Here is a 17,552-nt window from a genome sequence, read left to right on the forward strand (position 1 = left end):
GAATTTCAGAATTTCCTTCTAGAGCATTGTGGAGGGGAGAGGGCTTAGAGAACGATCAGGCCAGCCAACCTGATGGAAACCAAAGGTCTTGTTTAATCCTTTCATAATGGTAATAAAATCAGCACTAGTATTTATGCTTCAAAAGTACCATTTGAAGATTTTGCAAATGGTAATTTTAAAATTTGACAGACGACCTCAGGAGGTAAATCCACTTAAACAAATCATATCCTCTGAAAATAAATGTCATTCTCCCTACTCACAACAACACACACTTTAACGTTTCCTATAACACTTCAATGTCACTCCAATTGATGCTGGGGTCAGAAGTGTGACTGAGAAAGCAGGACATAGCTGTGTTATCTGTGAGAAAGGTCCTTGCAGGTGAGAAACATGACAGCTCTTCAGATCACTGGGTTGGTTATCAGGTGAGGGCTGCCTGTATGCCCCAGTCTTAGGACAGAGAGCTGGAGTACTAGACAAGAAATATGAGAGTAACAAAACCTGTAATGTATTTAAAGCGCAAACTGAGGGATGTTACTCTGTAGTTCTACCCACTTTCTAGTAACCCAGAGTGTGGAGGTAAACCTCCTGGTGCTCCTGAATTCCCTAATTGCACTCATCAAGCACCGGCTTCCATTTTGCATTGATCATTGCTTCTCAGCTGCAAGCATCCTGAATGGCAGAGTCAGCCCATCTCTGCAACCAGGCTGCTTCTGAGCTGCCTGAAAAGCAATCAGAAGTACATTGTTTGCAAAAGTCCGAGCTTTAAAATATCTTCTTGCTCCCTGACAGTCAGACCGTCAAACAGCTGCGCAACATTAACACAAGAGAATTGCAAAAGTTTATGTTCTTTCAGGCTGATAATAACAAAAATTCAGTTTCTTCCCTGTCTGCCAGATTTATCCATCATAAATGACAAAGTGAAAGAGCAGGAAAAAAAAAGGGAGGGAGAAAGAGAAGGAGAATTGTCTTCCCTCCATATACACAGTTCAACCAAAGCATTTTGCAGTGTGGCTCACTGCCAGCAACAGAGGTGCTTGCTCCAGACAGTGCAGCCCCTACCATGGATGGGGAAGTTATAGATACTTGGAAGCCCTATACTCTATTTAAATTCAAATGCTGTATATAGACCTCTCAGACAGGTCTATAGAAGGATCGATCCTCTTGCTGAAATGGAACATGTTTATAGACCAGTTCAGATGCCACATCCCCTAAGAGGCAGCATCTCTCATAAGTTTCCTAGTTCAAACCAAGGAAACTTTTGGAACTAAATGCCCTGCTTTCCAAAAGCTACATGGCCAGAACTAAGCAGTGTGTCCCATTCGTGTTTTGGTCATGCCCAGAAGAGTGTGTCTCAACGGCACTGAGGAATTACACGCTTAGCTGATCATGAAGTTCTGAAAAGATCCAAAAACCCTCGTGAGGTTTTGCATATTGGGAATTCATGCTCTGAAGGCCTTGATCTGTCCAGACTTGTGCAGCACTCAGTGGTAGGGAAGACATATCCATAGAGAGAGCTGGGAAGCAAAGGAATTCTCCTCTGACAGCACATTTGAACCCAACTCTTACAACACATAGTCATAAATCTTGACATTGGAAGATAGACTGGGTTATGACCTGTCCTGTGGAGGAAGTGCCTTGTTGTATGGGAAAATTAAATGTGAATTTACACAACTGATAAAGAGGAAAGAAAGAAGAGGAAAATGACTTCTCATCCTCACAGTTCATCCCAGACCAATGCTATCTGGTATTCAGCCCCTGCTCCAAAGAACATTCACATTCTGTTTCAAGATACGACTGTTCTGGCTTGTAATGAAATGTGATTTCAAACCCAAGAAGCGTTGGACCTCACAGTGAATGTGCACTTAAAATTACTGCATTTGGGATGCGATCATTTTTAAAGAAGATAACATCTGTTTGAAAGCTGAACAAGAATTGAGCTCATGAGTTTGCAGGAACTTATTAAATAACAGAAAACAGATTACACGGAAGTTACAAGCATTATGAGAAATGGAGTCAAAGGTTGCTAACACTTCCACACTACAGAGAATACAGAGAGTGTATTAGCTCATGTTTGTCAGATCAAACAAGCAGTGGCATGACCCCACTGAAATAACAACCATGTATTTATAAATAACATAAATTGCTATACTGTCACATCTTGTCTTTGCAGCTTTTCTTTTCTCCTAGGACAGTTTGCACCAAAATATCACTATATTTGGGGTTTCTTCCTTGCTAGTCATGGGGACCTATGACATTGATGTGCCTTAGTGTTGAAGTGCACACTGTCTCCCAAACACAAATAGTCAAGGTCTGGGATGGGCTCTGCAGGATAAAAGCCTGCTGAGAACTTGTTGGCTTAGAAGCATCAACCCTGTTGGGAACCAGAACTTCAGCCCTGAGAGAGATCTGGGGGTGAGAAGAAATGTGAAGAGGGACAAGTTGGCTTTAAGTACCAGGATGAACAGCATTAATGGGATGAACAGCCATTGAAGGTCCAGGCCAAGCAGAAGAGCATGGGATAGGGAGAAGTGGTGAAGGGAGGAGGGCAAAAGAGAAAATTGATACAGTTAAGCCCACATAATAAGAAGTATGATAGCAGCCAGCCTAGAACATGCTTCAGTGCTGGGGAAGTTCACCACAGTCATGCAGTAGCGCGGCGATTCTTCATATTGTATAATAAACTCTGTCAGCTGCATGAAGTGACCACGTCTGCAGCTCTCAGAATTAGACCATTTTCTCATCAGAAAATAAAAATACACACTGGGTAAGAACAAACTGGAACTTGTGTGTATTTATTTTAATTCATTAATGTTAGTTAATGGCATTCAAGGGGTTTCCCACATAAAAATAGTAATAAATGATAAAACAGATGTTAAAAACATATTTTCTTCCATGAAGCACTTTTTATTGCTAAGATGTTCACTAACAAGATGTACAAACAAATCTATCAGTCACTGCTACTTTCATTCTCTCTCAAAGACAAGTTTTTCCTGCTTCTCTCTGTCAAGATGACTGGCAAGACCCAGCCAGCAGATTCAACTTCTTCAGTAATGCTGCTTTTAGTAAGTTAGTTTACGAAAGTTCTAGTGGTATACTTTTACTTAGCACTACAGGCATTACAGTTGGACAAATACCTTATTGGGTTATATGATGACTTTTTTGCAAAAACTTTTGTACACCAAAGTGTTTGTTCATGAAATGCCCAGTGTTGCTCAGGTCATGCAGAGATGTAAAAGGCTTGCTTACGATGCACCTGCCAATATTCTGCAAGTCAGAAATGGTCAAATCTTTAACGCAGTTGCAGAAGGAAGCAAAGAGATCCTCTCCTCCTCAAAACCACATGCTATCTTTATTATTTAAGCCCCTTCTAATTAAGGGAACAAAGATATCCACCCCATAACATGTTATGAACTTAGCTTTGCCACGACTGTGTTTAATGGCAGTTTGCCATTATAAGGATCCTAAAGCACATTACAAACTGTAATACATGCTGTTAATTGGGGTTACTCTGTTAAGCAGCCAGAGGCACTCGTTTCTAGGGTGAATGCAGTTCCTTCTTTTGCATTATGTCTGTTTGGACCTAATAGTATTGATTTTTAAAATTTTTGCCATGTATCTGAGAATCAAAGTGGAAATACTGAGCAGGATGAAGAAAATTCAGTCTCTAAACATGAGATTAATGTGTACAACACTAATACTGTATCTTGGACAACAGGATTGTAAGAAAATGCATGTACCTGGTAATATAAATATCAGAAGCTAGTTCTCCCAATACATCTGTAGGTGTATTCCGCAGGATAGAGATAAAAGAACTGAAATGTCAAGAAATTTCTATCCACATGTTGTTTTCAAAGCAGTCAGTTTGTCCCATTCTACTGACAGCAAACATTTTCATGTTTTCCTTCCATCCTTGCATTAATCCAGTACTTCATACCTTAAGGGGTCAGTTAGACAGCTTTGTTTTTTAATGATAAAAATACAACTTGTTTGTTATGTCTACACTACGGAGTACATTTGAAACTTTCACAAACCTTACCTATGCAGTTTTCTGAGCGGTGACTTTGAAGGCCGAGAAAAGCCGTAGGCCTCTAGTTGCTACCAATGCTATTCTTCTATCAACTTTCACTGTTTTCCTGAATTTTCCTAGAACACTGCAGTTACTCTTTCAAAGTAGTTGTCTACCACATGAGCAAACCTTGCTGCACTGGCCAAGTAACTGCTCCATTTGGTTGCATGACACAATTATTTTCCAGGTAGTTACATAGAAGACTGAAAACTACTTCATGATTCTCACCAAGCTGAACCCATAAATGTATTTCTGAAAAGAGTAGAACGGTGAATTGCATTCTGTGGTAACATTGTCAATGGAGCTAACATTTGAAATTTCTAGGCCATGAGACAAATAAAGGTAACCTGGCATTGGTCTGATATCACGTATCACTCTTTAATAAAGAATCAAAAAGAAAAAAAAAAAAGGAAAATGATTTTATCTTTGCCTAGACAATTGAATTTGTGACAAATAAGATATATATCTGTTTAGACAAAATAAACACACTGATCAGTATCGGTCCCAAGCAGAAAATTTACAGGTTGTTCTGAAAGTGTGCCTCCTAATGTATTCTGGACTCCAGTTCTCCTGCTGAGAGTGTCTGCAAATAGCATCTATTGGAGTCTGAGTCCATCATTCAGCAGAAAAAAATTTTTGTGCAACTGATTCAGGACAAGGGTATGGGAAGCCCACACTTTGGCAACAGAAGGTAAACATATACTACATAGCAGATTAATACAGAGAGGCAACAGAAAAAAATCTTGAGCACCTGTGTGCAAGGGAGGAATAATTTCATCTTGAAGCCTTCCATCAATTTCTATGGGCTGATTTAGCTGATGGTGGCTTTAAATCTCTTTCTTTGTCATTCTTTGTCATACTTAATGTTTATTTAAGGCAGATCAATTTAGGTGTCCATCAAAGCCAGACAGCAGTATTTAGGAGATGCAGCGCTGAATGTGTCATTGAGTTTTTGATTCTTTTCCCCAGCAAAATCAGTTTTGCTAAAGAATGTTGTGACCAAGAGTTCCATAGTAAGTCCCCTGCAGTTGTCAGCTTCTCTAATGCATAAATATGACCTAGCTATACTGTCTCCCTGAGCCTTTAATCAGCCCTTTTGACTCTGAGATCCTACTGCTCTATCTGTGACAACTGCAAATTGTACTTTATAACTTCCCTTGGCTGTGTGCCTTATCAAGAGAAGGGGTGGTTACCCTCCAAGGCTACCAGCAAACTGCTGGTACAGTTGTCAGCTAGTTGGTTCGTGTCTGGCTAAATTTTTTATGTTGTCAGTAATAAGCAGCATCTGTTGTGGGTCCTACAATACCAGGCAGATCTTCAAGTGTGCATTACGGCTCTAAGAGAGGGCACTTAATTAGCTGCCTAGATATGGGCGGGATGCTTCCTTTTTTGTTGTTGCTGAGGTTTTGCTGTTCGTATGCATGAGCAGCGATGCCTCTTCTGACCACCTCGGACTAGACTTGATTAACTTATGGCTAAGAGGAAAAGCTACCCAATGAAAACTAAAAACTCATTGTAAGTTAAAGTTTCTATTAAGAGGATTAAATTTGAATCCACAGTGAACTCACTGTCTTACATTTTACTGAGTTATGTTTGATTGGTATCTGTTATTTCCCTGGAGAGGATGAGGTCTCAGGGAAGACAGCAAAGTGCTGCTTATCCTTCGTTCATCTTTAAAAACTCATACAATTTTATGCAAGAAACAGTTGTATCTGCTTGTCTGACTTATTGTATAGCAGTTCTCACTGAAGGTTTGAGGATATTAAAGACTGAAATCAACTTTAGATAAAATGAATGGCATAGGGATAACCTCAGGAGAATATTGCTGGCAAAACAGATGTGTTCTGATCTCCCTGAGAGAAGGAAGAGTATGGAAAGGTTTCTGGGGCTCCCACAGGTAGCCTTCACTCTCCTGCACTGAATAACTTCTTCCAGAAGCCAACAACAGCATTGAAAAATGTCTCTAATGTCTCTGATCTCCCAGCAAGACAGCCAGCAAGGTCATCCTATTTTTTTTCTTTTCTTTTCTTTTCCTGCTAAGCCAGTAATAGTGCTCAGTACAGAGCAGGGTGTTATAATGCTGTCCATTGGCATTCAGGATCTCCATCGTGCAGGGACATCCCAGGTGACTCCAATCACCGCCCAGCAAACCACTCACCACCCACAACATTCACCACCCCAGAAACGATGCTATATCAGTCCCTTCTGGATCACCACATTTTGAAAATTACACCAAGGATGGAATTTGTTTTAAAGTAGAGTGACCCATTGCACAGGAATGACTTCTGGAGAAACTCCTTCTGTTCCTGTGAACTGCTGTTCATCCATGGAAGTCCCAGGACTTGCAGTATAAATTTATTTCACCTCGATTTCTGGTATCAGGGATAATAACACCACACCTGGACATAAATGGAAACAGGACGCACTTTAAACTCAGACAGATTGCAGTGCTGTAGGAATACGCTGTGCTCAAGCACTACTCATCGCCAGGATTCACAGTTATGTAATAGACCTTAGTCTGCTTAGACAAGGATTCCTGTGATATTTTTAGCCAGGTTTTTTTTTCCCCTTCTCCTTTTAGTTCAGAGATTCAGAACTCCTGGAGTTTTTAATCTCTGAGTAGGCTTCCTCCCCTTGTCTTTCTCCTTTAAATAAGAACATTTTCCTTCCTTTTTTCCCTCCTGCTTGTTGAGCTGTTTCCATGGATAGGATTTTAACTCAGCACAACAGGAGACTGTAAGACACTCAGCTCACAGCTAATACTCTTCACATCATTGAAACTCCTTGCAAACTGAACATCTAATTCCCACAGCATCCTTAAAAAATAAGAGTGTACAACAGTCCTGAACATCAAACTATGCTGCATTCAGTCTTCCTGCTGCACACTTACTGCACAGACTCAGATACAGGTGCATTGCTAGCCTACATGAAGGCCATGGAGAGTAAAGCAAATCACAAGTCATCCAACACTGACACATGACCTATATTTCTCAAGATAGCTTAAGCATCAGCATCCTATAAATATTTTATTTACACTCTGACATCAAAATTCCTCCAATTTCAGATCTGGTAAATTTTGTTACAACACAGTTTTTCTTTTACCTGTCTGACCATCAAAATGATAAACATCTGCAGATTCTGAGCCTCCAAAGTCCATGTAAAATTTTAAAAACGAAAGTAATGGAAATGACTATAGTTGGTTCTAAACTGGGCATGTTTTTCTGATGTTTTACCCTTTCAGGCAATTTGGTTTGAAATTTCTCATGCTCAGGTTTGGGGTGCTGAAAGTGAGCAACTCCCCGGTGCAACCTCTATGAACAGATCAGCTCTAAGATTGCTCTACTCCAATAACACCTGGCTCCTAGTTTCAATATTCATTTCTTGCTTATCTTGCATTATTATGTATACGTAACTATGTCCATTCTGTTTCCTCCTGCACTGCTTTAGGATCTGGGACTAGCTTAATTTTAGGCACTGGCACAGGCTCCCCAGGGTAGTGGTCATGGCACCAAAATGACAGTGTTCAAGAAGTATCTGGACATAAACTCTTAGACATACATTCTTTGGTGTATTTTTGGTGGCGCAGTGTGGAGCCAGGAGTTGGACTCCATGATCCTTAGGCATCCCTTACAACTCAGAATATTCTATGATTCTACGACTCCCCACCAGTGCTCACCCACTTCATACCAAAGGTATCTGTTATGATCTCTGCTATTACTGAGAACACTCCATAAATTAAAATAATAAGACAGCTAAAATAAAGTGTTACCAAATCTTAATCTCTGAAAGTGGTATGAAATATTTTCCAGTAAATAAGAGCAGAAAGAACTGATGATCTAGAGCTTTCATCTTATTTATATGGAAGACTAAAATAAACCTAGACGCTAAACTTTGATAAATGATAAAAATGTGTGGTCTAGAAAATAGCTAACATAACATAGGCATGTGTTGGACTTCAGCTGAAAATGTGGACATTTGTTAGTCACATACTTTGGTGAGGAGATTCACTGCAGTTTGGGGAGCTCCATGTTGACTTCAAAGGAAATGTAGCTATTTCTGTTCGTTATTACAAGAAATCGTTTATAGATCTAGATTTCTCTGGAAAGAATGTTAACAATTCTAAATGTCACAGGGCAGTATTGACATACTCTTTGGAAAAGGATCACGTTCTGTTTAAAATATAGATTCAAGCGCGGTATTTTGGCAGACACAAGAGATTTCTTTCCAGGTGAAGGCATTGAGCAATTAGTAATTTTTTTTTTTTTCCATGTATAAGATAAATGTGGAAGAATAAGCATATTTCCCTTCCCATCAGAAAGAGGAGAAAGACTTGGTTCATGATGAAGGTACTGGAACTTCTTTGAAAAACTTGCCCTAGCTTTGCACAACATTCAAACCGGGAAAAAGCAATGCTTAAACCTCGGATGCTTGTGGCTGAGAGAAGCTTTTCCTAGGACACCGTCAGATCCCTCCTAATGCTAATTCAGAAAAGGTGAGGGAGACACTGGGGCAACTGTATGAAGAGGAGCACACGGAGACATCAGGCTTTATGGCCCACAGGACACCTTCAGCTAAACACAATGAGTGGGATTGACAGCCATCTGATGGCTTTGGTTGGAAGAGTCCTTGAAAATCATTAAGCTCCAACCCCCCTGCTGTGGGCAGGTTCACCACCCACTGGCTCAGGCTGCCCAGGGCTCCATCCAACTGCTCCTGAGCAGCATCAGCATCACACTGAATCTCCTAACATCAGGCAAACACTAAATAGCTGATTCTAGCATCAGCTGCTGGCTGGACACGTGGGGGTCACGTGGACACGTAGACAGGATAAGGGGAAATCCAGGATCCAAGTGACATATGGTCCAAAAAGCTGTCAAAGTCACCGCAACGTTATGCATAAACCTCATCTTAAAAATTAAAAAAAGTAAAATATAAATTAAAAATAACATATTACGGTGGTATCTGAGCATTCCAGTCACACTGCGTTCTCACCAGGTGTTCATCCTCCATCCCTTGATACTGACAGTGCATCTCAGCATTCAATTCAGCTGCCAAACCATCACTTTGTTACAGGATATGAGATGTTCCAGAACACCCCAGACACCTGTATGGGGCTGGGAAGACCTGTGGGGTTATCCATGCCCTTCTGGAGCCAAACAGATCTGGGGTATCCCAGATGTCACTACACACCTGTATGTAGGCAACTGAGTCAAACACTTTCACTGTTTCAGATACACAGAAGAATTAATTAATTAATTAATTAATTAATTAATTTTTAAAATATAATTTCAAAATATTTTTCTTCCAAGTGGTGCACTGAGAGTCTTGGAGGGTTTGTCTGATGTCAGTGACGAGCTGAAAATCTCACTGAAGCAAATTCCTCCTCTTGTCCCCTTCAGTCATTTGCCTGTCTTTGCTGCCTTGCCAGATTTCATACTTACTGATGTTTGTTCTTGGCTCAGCAGATGAAGATTAGTTTAGAAACAAACGAAAGAGGAGTAAAATGCATGTGCTAAATAAAGCAATGTATGTTAATGGGCATCCTACAATTTCTTCCACTTTAGCCAAAATTGTCTCGAACAGTGAATGAAAGGGAGAGGATGGGAAGCAGCTGTTTCTACTGTCTGTAGCAATTGATTGTAAATTGGCCTGTCACTTCTCCCAACGAGTTTGTCATGGACATTTGATTCAGCGAATCTGCCCCAAACCCAGATCTGAGGCACTGGTTTCTCAGTCCTTCACCAAAGTGACCAACCACCGGACAAGTAGGAGTATGAAAAACAAACAGCCAATCAGATAACATATTTCAGATTGAAACACATTCATTTCGCCATGGGCGAATCTAAACACTTAAGTAAATGTGGGGGGTAGTGACCCCTCACAATGGCAGCCCAGAGGGTTGGCTCTTGACCTCTATGGATCAGGATTCAAGCAGAGGTGAAAAGAAAATAGAGATTTGTCTCCTACAGAAGATATTCCCCTTTAAAATAACTCTGTTCTCTCTGTATGGAGCTGCCAGCTCTGCTCAGATATGGCACAAGGCAGGTATAGCAGATCCACAAGCCAACTGCAGGGCATGTGCTCAACTGAATGAAAGAAGAAAACAAAGAGAAAAAAAAGTTAGTTGAAATATACCTAACATTTGGGTTCACAACTGTACTTCAATCATAATAATTCGGTTTGACTGAAGGTGCAGGAGTCTTAAAATGAGATAAAAGTAGGATCTAGTGTTAGATTTGAAACATAAGCTAAGGAATTAAATAGAAAAAAATATATTTAAATGCAAATAATGATTTTTAAGGCATAACAGTGAGGCTGTAAAGAGACATCACCTCAGTTTGTCAGAAAAACTGTAATAAAAGTAATACTTCCCATAAGAAGAACGTGAATAAGTAAATTAGTTTTCCTTTTTGAAAGGAAAACTAAGAACCATGTGTCCAGATTTTGAAGGATGAGGAAAAAGTAAAACAGCTGATGATAATACAAAAAAAAAACAGCACGAAGAGAAAAATAGTAAAGGAATGTATTATAAACTGCATTGCCAGAAGTTGCATAACGAACGCTGGTATGAACAAACAGAGCTGGAAATGCACTCCTGCTTTCCAAGAAACTTCCAGTGAGTCGGGACTGCAACACGACAGAAAAGGAGGACAGCCTTTTCCCTCTGAAGCAGTGAGCACTGGGAACTTTCTGTACCCTGAGGAGCACACGTGCTCCAATAGCTTTTCAAACAAGCTCATGTTTCGGTCATTTTCTGTCATCTCCATGGAACTGAACAAAACACTTTAAAAAGGGAAATAAATAATATATTAAATAGAGTCTGGAAGTATATTTATTTTTCCCAGTGAGTGCTAAACCTGCATGCTAATTTCAGTCACCTTTTGTTTTCCTGCATTTTCCTGGTCTCCTTACATTTATCAAATGAGATAAGAGGGAAAGGGAAGAACCCATGGGGGAAGGAGGGTCTGTTCACCTAAAGAAATACCAGATCAGCACTTGTCATACCCTGAGGTACATCCACTGTGAAAGCTATAGGAAAACCAAAAGAAGATTGAGGTCAGCTACCAAATCTTTCAGCAGCTCAGTCCCCGACCGATCTGAGAAGAGGGAGTTTATCACTTCTGGTGCAAGCATAAAGGCTGTGTTCTCCCTCCTTCTGCCCCACATTCCCTCCTTGCAAAAAAATTGCTGGCTGGAAAATATAGATCCCAGTAGGCATGAGCATTGCAGCCAGTAATTATAGGCTGTATGTTGCATAGCAGCTGAAGGAGCTCCCTCAGTATCCAAGCTCCCACCATGTGCTCCTCTGCTTGAGCCAGCACATATCCATCTTTGTCCCTGGACCATGGCTGACCTGTGCAGGACAGCCTGTGTTTGGGTTATCATACCCCAAAACGATGGTTGCAACCATGGAAGAACATCTCTGCAAAGGCATGAGAGCTGAAGGGGAAAGTGTGTGCTGGATTAGGGAAGAGGTGGCTAAAGGAAGGCAGAAGAGCCAGAAAAGAAGATGCCTTAAAAAAATACGGATATTGCACACCTTGGAACGTTCCTCTGGCACAGTTGGAAAGCATTTTCATTTTCATTTCAATTTCTCATTTTGAAGAATTTGCATTTGCATAGGGAGCTTGATATCCCATAACATCTTACGAGTGAACATTAAACAGAGCAGGTCATCAAGATTATGTATGTTTGTATTAATACATCTACAGCACTAAATAACACAGAATGCTGCTGGCTGTGAGGAACACATGCAATTATCCTTTGCAGTCCCAGTTAGCAGTATGAACCAGCATAAGTTAGTATGTGCCTTTTATTGTCAAGACCTAATAATGTGTTAACATAGATCGAACATGTGTGCAAATTTGCATTCTCCAGGGCTTGGAAGATGCATAGTGCAAAGATTGCAGCCAATGGAACTCTACGGACTCCACAAACTGCAGAAATCACACTAACATTTTTCACATCTGTTCCTAAGGAAACTCTTCAGAAAGCAATCTTTCTGTATAAACATTGCAACAACATTTAGATCTTATTCTGAGGAGTGAGATGAGATGAAGCAAAACATGTACGTTTCACATCTTCTAAAAACAATAATTTAAATTTACAAAGGTATGAGTTTCTGGTCAAGATACTAGATAATAAGATACTGTCTGTTGACAGAAAATACAGTCAACTATGTATCAAAAATAGCCTACAATGATTTATTTTACAAGAAAGTCCTGTGAATTTTTGTGACTTAATCTAGGATCATACATATGTTAATGACTTAGCGCAGATCAGAAGGGTGTTTTGTTCCCCCTTCCCATGATTTTATTCACATCACGAGGAGGTCTCTGAGATCGTAAAGGGCTTCCTTTGGGTGAAACCAGAGGTAGCTGCAAGCATAGTCCTCACAGGCTTCAGATGCAAGGTTCAGCCCAGGGCCCAGCTGCAGCCAGTCCAAACACCCAGAGGTATAGATTCTTACAGCAAAGGTTTTACATTATTTATCTGCTCTCAGGATCTGCTCTACTTGCAGATGTAGACATAACCTATAGTGTTTTATTTCCATACATTATTAGGGTCATTTAACATTTTAAAGAATAAGAAATTACTCAAGCAAAGTACAATCTTTATATGCTATTTTGTCATCTGGGAGAGAAGAAAGCCACAAGTACTGAGTACTGTACTACAATATTTCTCAAGAAAATCCAGTTCTTTGACATTTATAATGGATTCTTCTCCTTTTCTTTTTTTTTTTTCCTTTTTGTTAGCCTGAAGCAATAGATTCAGCATTACATCCAACCAGCACGTTGCCAACAATTTAGCTTCAACATTCCAATTGACTGTGGTAGATTTGGCTAAGTTAGACACCTTGGCTGTTTATGTTCAGTGTTATTTGTGTTGAATTTTGCCGTCTCTGTGAGGCATATATGGAGTGCCCACATGGAACAACGTGTAATTTCTTCACTTGTGACAGCACAGTTATTAAGGCTGTGCAAAAACTCAAAGCTTCAGATATTCACCATCCCAGTTTCTGCATTACTCAAACATTTCCATTGAACAGTAGCCAAAAGTGCTTAAAAATCTACTAAATGGACAGTGGGAGAATCATTCCCAGTATCACTCAGAAGAATCTGAAATGGCAAATCTTGGGGTTTAGGTTTGTAGAGCATTTGGAAGTTCACGTAGAAGATCAAAGCAGTCACCAGCGTGTAACTCTCATCCCCTGGCTGCAGTAGCTGGTAGCAGATTCCTTGGGTAAGTGCAAGAACCACAACTGTGGTTTCACAGTTAGTGAGTTTCATAAATTAGTTGTAAGCTGAATGAAGAAAAATATTATTTTTTCAATATCAAGGAGTTCCAGCCGTAGAAATGAAGCCAGTCAGAGTGGTTAAATATTATTCTCCAGTGACTTTCTAAATACTGGTGAATGCATCACCGAGCTTTACTTCTGTTCAAAAAGGATATGGGCTGAGCATGGTACATGCGATTCCACCAGTCAAGCACTTAAACCTTGCAGAATGCATCTATCTGTAAAGAGAGACGTAATGTACTATTCACTGGCTATAAAGAACAAGAGTGCAATATGGAGTCTATTGCAGTGCCTTGTAACGCAGTGGACGAATATGCTCTTTTTTAAGGGCAAAGTAACACAACATATTAATGACATACAGTCATTAACACTATCTATGTGTACAGTGCTAGTCTTCCCCTTTTATTGCTAAGCAGTAAGAAATGTAGCAATGAAGGGTCAATCCAAACTAGAGGAGATTATGTGTGAGAAATTAGAACAGTCAAAAAGCAAGTCAGCTGTAACTGAAAAGCTATGTCTGAAGGGCAGCTGAGAGGGCAAGAGGTGCAGACTTATGAAGCAAAGTGGGATGGCTTGGCTGAAAACGAATTGGGGATGAGTGAAGTTCACAGTGATAGAGGTGTTGAAATAAGAGAAGATATAGCATCTACAGGAAAAACTTTCTGTTCTCAGGAGGTTGAAAGAAATGAGATGAGTGCACTAGCACAGACTTGGGGTCTACTTTCCAATAGATCCAACCAATGCATATTTCCTACTAAGAAATGACTTATAAGAAAGAAAGAAAGAAACAATGTGCCCTGGCTTACATTTTTACAAACAAAGGAGTCTGCTGAATGGAAAGCTGGAGCACAGTGTGAATCAGGGATGGCAGGGAAAGGGGAAAGGAAAACAAAACCAGAGTAGGTAATATGACAAATGTGGTGCAAAGGGAGCCTGACTAGAAAAGTCTAAATGATGCCAGGTGACATATTGAATTATTGTGAGTGTAAATAAAAACCAAAGCCACTCTTCAAAATATAAACACAACAGATACAAACATTAATGTTCCCAGCTGATATGCAGTAAGTAGCCCAGAAAAGGCAGTTGGAGGTAGGAGAGAACTCGGAACCTTCTAATGGCAGGGCCGAGGCTGGGAAAAGGTAAGACTCAGAAGAGTATGAATTTGGGTGCACATGGGAGCACAGGGCTGGCATCAGGAATGTGCTGCTCACAGGAGGGAGAGGGGCAGCTGCCCAGCACTCCTCTGGTCACTGTGTCTTACAAAAGCCTTTATGTGCTCACCAGCACAGCAGGTACAGCCATATACTCTACAGCTGCCTTTCAAACTTGACTTATTGGCGGTATTCTCATCGACAGATGTTTTGCAGTGTTCTCAAAGAAGAATAGACAAGATCTTGCCTGCTGTTTTCTTACATCCTGGATCCACTCACAAGATCTTACATTGAGATCACTTCACAGCTGCTTTACAAGTTCCTTAGATTGTTACACAAATATTTACTTTTCAGAAGGAGAAACCAAGTGCATAAGACTCAAGTCTCAAAAGCTCTGTTTCTTCCAGATTACCCCTGCGGGGGTTTGACAGAATGAAACAAATGAGAAAGATAACACTGAACAGTGCTCTGTGCCATTAAAAGGTCAGAGCATCACCTGGGAACTGCAGTGATGCAACATCCCAACAGCCAGCAGAGTACAGGGATGTGATAGAAGGAAATACCATATGGGGGGCCTCACTGGCCCCAGCACTAAGTGCTGTTTACAGCAGTCATTTGAAAGCAGCCTTTAGCACACGCCAGTTCAGCCCACATGAGACTGGGACACATGCCTTGCCCTGAGGGAGGTACATTCTTACCCAGTGACCTGCCCTTATTGTTCCACCTCTTCACAGAAGAACAGGGGTTGAAAATTTTCAAGATCACTGTGTCGCTTGGGAGCCAAAGTGTCATCTTTAAGTGTCATCAGATTTAAAATGAGCTCCTAGTTTCTCTGTGTTGAGGAGTGCTCCGAATTGAGGGTTGTACGTGGTGAGCTCCAAAAGTCTTTTCCAACCTCAACCAGTCTGTGAACTTAGAGCACCTCTGCATCTCTGAAGGCAAACAAATGCCAGCTCTGGAAAAGCAGGTCCCACTCAAACAAGTTGAGATTGCACAGGCACTCAGGCCCCAAAAAACTCAGACTGCTGACTGCTTTGGAAAACCTGTGGCCAAGCTGCTGTCTGTTTTCTGGCTGTAATCACACATCACGTAAGTCTGGATCACAAAACGATATTCTTACCACATAGGAAGGGTCAGTCTGAACTGACTCCAAGGGCTACATTTAGGCATTTCTTTTCATTTATATCATGTGCAAGCAACACATCTCAGATTGCTATCCGTAAAGGCAACTCGTAGCACACAGTAATGGATACACAGGAGGAATGTCAATTGTTTTTCTTCCTTAGGTAGATGTGCTTGTGTATTCAAAAATAGATAAAACAATGAAGTTGCTATTATGGGCTTTTAGAGGCTATGTACAAGTCATTCTCACTACATCAACACTCTTTCACTGTATTTCACTGACTGGATTCTGCTCTGCAGTAACAGTGCCAGGTGCGTGGCGGTGTATTACCAGGTGGACAAAAGTGAGAAGTCCCAGTGTGGTTTTAGGGGGGCTCACAGTGGTTGCTTCTAAAGGACTGGTTTTCAATTTGAAACCTCAACAAACTTTTTATGGTGTAATCAAAAGAAGACACTCCATTAAAAAAAAAAAAAAAAAAAAAAGCCTATATATTTTTAGATCTCTCTTTGTTGATTAAATTCATGCAGTTACAGTCTACTCAGTAGACTCCTTTAAATGACTTCCTACAGAACCATGAAGTCACTTAAGGCATATATTATCTGCCTTATATATACTTCAGTTATATATACTTTAGTAGATATAACAGTAGAATAATCCATGTCTTCCAGGCTAAGATAACTACAGCACCATGAAACTAACGGCAACAGGGGTGACTATTTCATAGCAGTCTCAGCAATTTCAAAAACCAACAATGCCACTCACTCACTTTAATGTAACTTCACTAACCTGAACATTGAGGTTTCCAACTTAACTCATATATTCTCTTTATATGAAAATTCTGGTATACCATATCTTTAAAATGTCAGTAAAGATATCATCTAACTTTTTTATTAAGATAATCACAGCCAGGTTGTTTTCAAGAATCACACCCCTGATACCCACCTTACAGAGCATGGTGGAACAGCACAGAGTAGAGCATGACACCGTCTTCATTCCTACCAACAACCTGGAGAGGTGACACAAATTCCCCATGGATTTCCCATGGAAAACCCTGCCAAGAACTCCCTGCGGGGCTGGAAAGCCACATTGCTGTTCTGATTCCCAGCTAGGACAGAAGAGCTGGAGACAGAATTCACAGTGCCACGTTCAGCACTGAGAGACAAACCACTACTCAGTCAGCTGTGAAATGTAAATAATTTTTGCCTTTCAGAATATCCTCCCTGATTCTGTCAAAATCCATCACACACAACTGCTTGTTCAAGCAAAAAGTAAAACAAAGTAATGCTAAAAAATCCCCAAATTTACAGCCTACCAGTGAATAGCTGCATTTCAATCAGTCATTCTTCACACGACATCTTTACAAAAAATACTGCTTTACCAATATCAAACTGTCTTGTGCACTGCAGTAGCGCAAGAGCTACAGTTCAAATAACGTAATCTTTTCAACGTGAGAGGTTCAGCTTTTGATCTCCTTTACAAACTGTGAGTTGGGAGCAGCTCTGGTCGCCTCAGGAAGTAACCTAGTTCTTAACTGCCACCGATTAATCTGCTTTACAGGAGACTCCTACAGGTGACTGGGAGTCTCTCCTTGATTTGCAGAGGTGGAAAGAGAAGAGCAGCAGCAACAGGACAGAGTCAAGTTCCTTCCAACATCTGCACTGCAAAGAGCTCATCTAACTGCCACCGAAACAGAAGAAACTTCCGTGTAATCTTTGCTGTCATCCCCAAACAGATCAAACAGCAGGGGAACATTGCTCTATGTCAGCCTGAGCAAGCATGATCCCAGAACTGGCTTTTGTCTGAGTCTTTGCTCCCTGTTTCCCACTTTGGATTCCCAGGCTGGTTTCGGAGAAAGATTAATTTGATCATATAACAAAGACACAGGGTGCATAACATGCACCATTGGATGCT

This window comes from Gallus gallus, chromosome 2 (assembly GCF_016699485.2).
Source record: "Gallus gallus isolate bGalGal1 chromosome 2, bGalGal1.mat.broiler.GRCg7b, whole genome shotgun sequence".
NCBI classification, from domain to species: Eukaryota; Metazoa; Chordata; class Aves; order Galliformes; family Phasianidae; genus Gallus; species Gallus gallus.